Raw genomic sequence first — 8,008 nt, 5'->3', positions numbered from 1 at the left:
ACTTTACACACTATACATTTACCATAAGCAGAACAAGACTATTCCACCTTAGACCAACGGTCTTCTATACCAGTAAAATGACTAGTCTTAATATCACAATCACAGTCACAGAAGGGAGGGAACGGCTAAAAGACAGTTTGCTTAACCCTAAGGGTTAGTTCACACCATAGGCAGTGCCTTCCGCTCAGATTCTGGTCAGAACGCACTGCATCGCATTGCGGCCTGCTCACTTTTTTCCTGGGCTGGAGGTGGCGTGGCGGGTCATTGAAGTGAATGGCACCGGAGCCACGCCCTGCAGCCGCAATGCAATCGCCCACACAGGATCGCAAGGCAATAGTGTTAGCATCATTTTGATTGCACCGCGCTGCAGGCACAATGTGCCTTGCGATCCCATGTGGGCGCTCGCATTGCGGCCGCAGGGCGTGGCTTCAGTGCCATTCACTTAAAAGGCTCACCACTCCCCCTCCTGCCCGGCAAAAAAGTGAGCAGGCCGCAATGCGAGACAGTGCGTTTCGGCCAGAATCGGACCGGAACGCACTGGTGTGAACTAACCCAAAATCTGGTCTGGATTAGTAAACCTAGAACAAACGACTAAAAGATTGTTGCAAACTGTCACTATACTTCTAGAAGTACCAACCCTGAGAGGTTCATCTATAAGCACATTTGGCACCATTCCACCAACAAAAATATACAAACTAGAAATCACAGCAATGAGAACCCAGTGAATTTCTTTGGTGGGTAGGGTGGCAGTATGGAAACTTTTATTATACATGGGTATTTTATATGACAGTCAGCAACCTGGTGTGTGAGTCACTTAGACTCCCCATGGAAGCCCTGCAAACCTAGAACATATGTGTGTTGGTTAAGCAGGAACCCAAACAGTCCTCAAACAAGGTACCTAGCCAAATCGAAAATGATGTACCCAAGACACAGGCAGGACCGGCAGACAGTCAATATACATTCGAATGACAATCAGCTTCTAAGCTATTATTATTATTATACAGGATTTATATAGCGCCAACAGTTTGTTCAGCTCTTTACAATATGAAGAAGACTTTACAATCACAATACAATTCAAGACAAGATGGTAAGAAGGGCCCTGCCCGTGAGGGCTTACAATCTTAAAGGGAGGGGCAAGTGATGCATGAGCTGTGTGGGGATGAACTGTTTGAGAATGAGATGGTTCAGTGGTTAGTTTGAGGTGGGACAGGCTTCCATGAGTAGTTGAGTCTTTAGGGAGCGCCTAAAGGCAATCAGAGTAGGAGATAGACGGACAGGTTGGGGTAAAGTGTTCCAGAAGATGAGAGAGACTCTAGAGAAGTCCTGGAGGTGAGCATGGGAGGAGTTGACAAGAGCGGAGGGGGCGGTTAAGGTGATATTTTGAGACAAGGTTGGAGATATATCCGGGGGCAGAGTTGTGGATGGCTTTGTAAGTGGTTGTTATTATTTAGAATTTTATCCTTTGGGCGATTGGAACCCAGTGCAGGGATTGGCAGAGGGGGGTGCAGACACTGAGCGGTTGGTTAAGTGGATGAGTCTAGAAGCAGCATTCATGATAGGCTGAAGGGGGGGAAAGCCTGTGTAGAGATAGACCAATGAGGAGGGAGTTGCAAAAGTCAAGACGAGATATAACAAAGGAGTGGACGAGTAGCTTTGTGGTGTCATTGGTGAGAAAGGGGCACATTTTGGAGACGTTATGAAGGTGAAGACAGCAGGATTTAGATAGGGATTGGACATGGGGCAGAAAGGTGAGGTCCATGCATTCTGTCACACCTGTCATATGTCCAGATATTGTACATTGCATCATGCTAATGTATGCTTGCATCTGCTAGTTTATAGAAATGAAAATGCAAAATTGGTGTATTATCCATAGCAACCAGACAGCAGCTGTAATTATTCTAACAACATTTCAGAAAAGGAACAACTGATTGGATGTGCAGAGTTTTAAAACTATATTTTAGGGCTGGCGGGTGTTAACGGAGGCTGCATTAAGGCAGCCTATTCATTATCGATAGACTACCAACACACCACAATGGATGAACGTTACCCTCTTTTTGCAAAGCTGCACACTACAACACCCAATTCGTTGTGCACAGTATATGGTGCATCATGCATTGCCCTATACCGTACAATGCATTGGTGTGCCATTCACAATCACTGGCACTGCAACACACAGCACAAAGAGCAGGCACATTGCTTCAACTCACAAGGATGAATGGGCCCCTAAGTGTTACGTTTGCAAGGAGAATACCAAATGTTACACCTGCTAGTTCTGACAATTCTCAGAGCATCCAGTGGTAAGATTGTCCAGCAGTAGTGTGCGACTCAACCCCTTCCGATAAAACTATAACAAAAAAAAGGTGTCACTAACATTTAGCCACCCTCCACATTTATATGTTTATTTCCCATTATGGAGATTCCATCAAAAAGGACTGACGCTATTATTTGGCCTCTGCAATGGCTGTGGCAGTTGGAAAACAATGGTAATTTAAATAGGGATTCGCAGTGGAGTCCCTGGGACATATAAAAAATGTGAGATGGTTTGCCAGCGAATGAACAAACCCCAACATCTTACTACCTGAAATAACCCGATATTCTGCTGTCATAAGAATAGCAAGTTGTCTCAAGTTGTTTACCAGCTTTTTAGTTTAATACAAAGTTCAAAAACAACAGATACCATGCCTGTGTATTCACAAACATAGTCATACCAATACGGTCGAACTGTACTAATGCAGTAATTTGTAATCTGTGTTCACACCCTATTAACAGTATGGTTTGCCGATAACATCACATATGTATAGGTGAATATCCAAAAAACAGGAACGGGTGGGGGTAAAACAAAAAAAAAGACTTGCCAAACAAAAACTGAGAAGTAGAATGGAGAAGAACCAAATATATTTAACTCAACAGACAAGAGGCTTAGTGTGCAGCCTGAGAGGGCCGTGCAGTTTGCTGGGGGCTTCCTACCGAGAGAGAGACGGCTACCCCGTGGCTTCCGAGTGGTACTTTTCAAATCCCTTCGAATCACCTTGTAACGTCTATGATGAGCGGCCACCTCCGTCGTCTCTCGGTGTGATCTGCTAGGGTGGGTCCTCGGGGTCCCCCCTCGTCTCCCCTCCCCTACCCTTCTTCCCCTCTGGTTTTCGTCATCTCATTTTTCTAGTCGGGTTGAACCTTGAGGGACGCACACAGACTTCAACGACAGCTTTTCTCTCTCCTCTCCTGAAGAAGCGCCACAAGCGTGAAACGTCACGTTGAGACAACATCAAGCTCCACCTATATTTATTTATTTATTTATCATCTAATGTTAATTGTGTTTCGGTTATCACGCCTATTTATCATGTGATTTATCAAATTAGTTAATTGGTCTATGAGTCTTCACCATGGTGGAGTGAGCTTGTGTGGGAAATTGTGCTGTCATTTTTATGCAATCACTGTCTGTTGTTATTGTTTTTAAAAAAACGCATCATGTTGAATCAAATAAAATTATACATTTTACTCTAAAGAAACGCTTGGTCTGAAGGTTGTCAGTTTGATGATCCAAAAAACCCCAGCTTTATATTCTTTTCTTTTTTTCATGCTTATACTAAGGCCCCATTCACACTGAGCGATTTAACGCACGGATTACGCGCATATTATCCACGCGATATTGCTCTCCAATGCAAGTGAATGAGGCTGTGCTCGTCGTTGTCGCTGCTACAGGACTCTTTTTTGCCGCAGATGGCGCGCGATTGCACTTGGTCCAATGCAATCATTTGCGCGGAAAACCGCGTGATATCACGCAAAATGACAATCATTCGATTTGTAATCCGCTCAGTGTGAATGGAGCCTAAAGCTTTAGTTCAGTCCTCTGGGAAATGTAGAAACATACCCAGTACTTTCTTTCCACTTGGCAGTGCTGCTGCCTGGCAACTAGCCAATTTAAGGGCTTTGTCCTTAATGGGCCAGTTGCAAAGCACCAGCACTGTTACGTGACAGTGCTGGCCCAGTTAGCGTCAATGTTAACACATGTATAAGGACCCCCCAACCATTTCCATATACCAAAACTTGTACCCGGAGACTGGCTGCCTAGGCACCATACATGGCATTGTGGGAGGAAAGGGGAGGTCACATGCTTGCTCATACTATACAGAAGTACTTAGAGTTGGGCTATAAAAAGAACCTGTGCTCTCCTCCTATCAATACATGTGCACTACATCATGCATGACTAGTACCTACTGCTGGCTCGCCTTCTTTCAGTTTGACTACACCAGGTAAAAGAAGCCGATGGCAAAAACAATAAAAGTATTTCCAAGTATGTACCGATACCAGTATCGGCGCGGATACTGGGCATTTTCACGAGTACTCGTGAAAATGGTACACGATTCTAAGCGCCAATACCAGCGCTTTAAATTTTTAAACATAAGCAGCTGCCCTAAGATCCCGCGCTTGCCTGGGTACTCCCGGCAGCCTGCTAGGGACATCGTAGCACTGTTTACAGCGCTGGTCCGGCTGCACATCTTCTCTTCCTCTTTCCCACCACCCACACACCGATGGTGAGACCCTGCCGCGCGCAGCCCTGGTGAATATATTGTTCTGCATTGCTGTATAATGTACTGCTGGGATTTGCAGTCTCTCTACAGCTTGGAGTCAGCGGTGGAACTACCAGGGTCGCAGAAGTTGCAGCTGCGACTGGGCCCTGGTGCTCCACTGCTGTCCTAAAATCATAAGTCTATATTGTTTTAGAAAAACTGTCACAACACCAAAACAAAAAAAAAAGGCATCAGCGAGTAATTGAGGAAAAGTATCGGTAATTGAGGAAAAGTACAAAATTTGCCTATAACAATTAAACATTTTATCAAATACATTTCTAAAGTATTTGTTTTATATCTGCCTGGATTTTATTTACATTTTTTTTCTGACATGTTGGTGTTATAGCTTTCACTTGGATGTAAGAAGTTGCGCTGAGTAAATACAGCTGGATAAAACTAAAACTGTGTCTGTCTTCTTTTCAGCTTGCAAAGCAAAACAATTTGATTATTTTAAAGGGGGGTGATTGTTTTCTATACCCACTGTAGATGTAATGTAAAATATACAGCATGTGGCCAAACCTGCATGATCTGGATGTGTGAAAGTGAATATTAATTGGATGGGAGAGCCACACAAAGGTAATTACACACTTGATATGTTCATTTACAGACTAGTTCTAAAAGGACTTTATTTGTAATCTAACTAGTCAACATATGGATACTGTAAAATGTTACAAAAGAGAAGATTCTTTACGCAAAGCAAATTTTACATTTCAAGTTTTTAAGAAAACAGACAATTTTCCAGATAACAAGACATGAAAACAATTAGCAACATTGTTGGTACAAAGAATACATTAATGCATATGTAATAAGATGTCTATGTAAAGCATTTTGCTAAAGGTCCTTAAGGTAGAACTATGAGGTGAGTGCTTTTCACTCACCTCATAGTTCTAGCCGACTTGTGACAATGAGACTGTCACAGGTCGGCTCAGTAGATCGGGAGGTGAGTGAACACATACCGGCGTTCGCTCACCTCTCGATCCTGTCACAGCTCTCTGCCGTGACAGGGGAGGGGCTGGATTCCCCCCTCCCCGCTCCGATCCGCTAACGCTGACTGGCGGAACAGACAGGCGAGGGGACGGGTACAGCTGGCTCTGCCTCTAGATAGGCAGAGCCAGCTGTCACTCACGCAGCTGGGCGGATCCCGGCATAATTGTCGGGATCCGCTTCAGCTGCGGCGTCTCAGTATACCGCGAGCTGTGGCTCGCGATATGCTGAGCTTAGGGTGACGGGAGGATGCTAGTTTGTGTCCTCCCGTTACCCTAAGGAGAACTATGGGGAAAAGCCCTGACCCCATAGTTCTCCTTTAAGTATTATGTTTCTGGTCCATTTTACATGACTTTTCCTTAAAATTAAGTGCATATAAACAAGGGCTAAGGATCGCAGTGCTACTTACACAGGGGTACAGGAGGTTGCATTAGGATTAGTGCCAAAGAGGACAAGAAGTGTGGAAGTTGTGCACAAAAAAAGGCAAACAGAGAGAAAAAACTAGTCAACAGTATTCCCTGTGGTTTCCCTGCTGCTGAGCCTTTCACCACAATCTCTGTTTGGACGCGAACATCAATTTATAGTTAGCCCCCTATGTGATAGCAATAAAGTCCAAAAAAAATAGAGAATACAAAAAAATGTAATTCTCATCTAAAGAACACCCAAAAATGTTTTAAGCCCGCTGTGTGCACGCACATATAAAATACGTGTTGGGTGCTCCTACATGCGAAAACAACGAATACAGCACACATGTTACATATCGCCACGAATGTCGGATGCGAGGAATCTGACACTGCACTGTTGCCCTTCTGTTGTCTTGTACCAGTCTTGCCACTCTACGTTCTGCCCTAACATTGACTAGTCGCTGACGGCCACAATTCGCACGTTCAGCCCCAGATTTTCGGCTGACGGTCAAGTCTTTAAGCACTTGAACAACAGCTGCTCTTGAACATTTTACGAATTCTGCTGTTTTGCTGATACTCGCTCCATGGCTCGCGCCAACAATCAGCCCGCGTTCAAAGGCTGTTAAATCGCGTTGTTTACCCATATCTTCAGAAACAAATCACTTCTACTGTCGTGGTAAACAACCTGCTTCCCTATTTATAATGGTCTGGCCCTCTAGCAACTTCAGCGCGAAATTATATCTAATTTGCCTACAAACGTCAGGTGGTCATATATAAAATACACTTTGTATCCTCAGAACCCTAAACTCACAGTTGATCCAGAGGGAAGCAAGAAAACTAGGGATGCACCGATACCGATACAAGCATCGGTATCGGCCGCGATACCGAGTATTTGCATGAGTACTCGTACTCGTGCAAATACTCTGATACATAAAACGAGTACCTGTGCCGCGTCCGCCATCTTCAGGGACCCGAATCCGCCGCACACAGGACCTCCATCGCGTCTTCAATGAAGCAAGATGGCCGCGACCTCCTCTGTCATCTGCTCCATTCTGACCTCTTCTCCCGCTGATTGGCCGATTGGATGATGACAGGCTTCCTCACCAGTCAGGAGTGACTGGTGAGGAAGCCTGTCATCATCCAATCGGCCAATCAGCGGGAGAAGAGGTCAGAATGGAGCAGATGACTAGGCTGTGACATCTGCTCTATTCTGACCTCTTCTCCCGCTGATTGGCCGATTGGATGATGACAGGCTTCCTCACCAGTCAGGAGTGACTGGTGAGGAAGCCTGTCATCATCCAATCGGCCAATCAGCGGGAGAAGAGGTCAGAATGGAGCAGATGTTAGAAAGCCAAAGCCGTGCACACAGTCAGCCCATCATCCGTTCATCGTACAGAGCCATCAGCGACCAGCCCCCTCCCCTGTGCCCGGCCCTGGGCACCTGTCTGCTCTCGGGATGTGCCCAGGCTACTGAGGATTACTATGGGCTGTATCGAGTGGAAGGGCAAACCCAGCGACTCTCCGGCTGCACTGGAGACTCACTTCAATTCATACTCACACTTAAGTGAGGGAGAACAGGAGGCCAGGTTTGCTGCAGTCTTGCTATCTTTAAATGCTTCACAGTCACTAAATACAATACATATGCACCTTTCCACTGTCTTTGTTTCCTGGGTTCTTGCTTTCTCAATCATGCACTACTGCTGTTCTGCTGCTGTTTGTCCATTCTTGCTGCTGTTTCTGTTCCTCTTTTCTGTCCACTTTTTGTACATTACCAGGCGTAGCTGAGCAGTTTGCTACAGCAGAAGCTAAACTCCGTGCCTGGTCATCAATTGATGGAGAAGATTCCACAGATGATTCATATGATGAGGATCTGCAGCCCTCTATGGACCATTCTCAACCTGCAGATTTTCTAAGTCCTGTGCAGAAGGATCTGGTGTCATCCCGTGTATGCTGCTGTGACAGTGACTCCTCACGTACCCTGTCTCCTGAAACCCTGTGCTCCAGCAATGGCATGATAAATATTTATTTCATTATTCAATGTCTTTTTTT

Source organism: Nanorana parkeri, unplaced genomic scaffold, assembly GCF_000935625.1.
Source record: "Nanorana parkeri isolate BGI_ZX_2015 unplaced genomic scaffold, ASM93562v1 scaffold362, whole genome shotgun sequence".
NCBI classification, from domain to species: domain Eukaryota; kingdom Metazoa; phylum Chordata; class Amphibia; order Anura; family Dicroglossidae; genus Nanorana; species Nanorana parkeri.
This window is presented reverse-complemented; position numbering follows the sequence as displayed.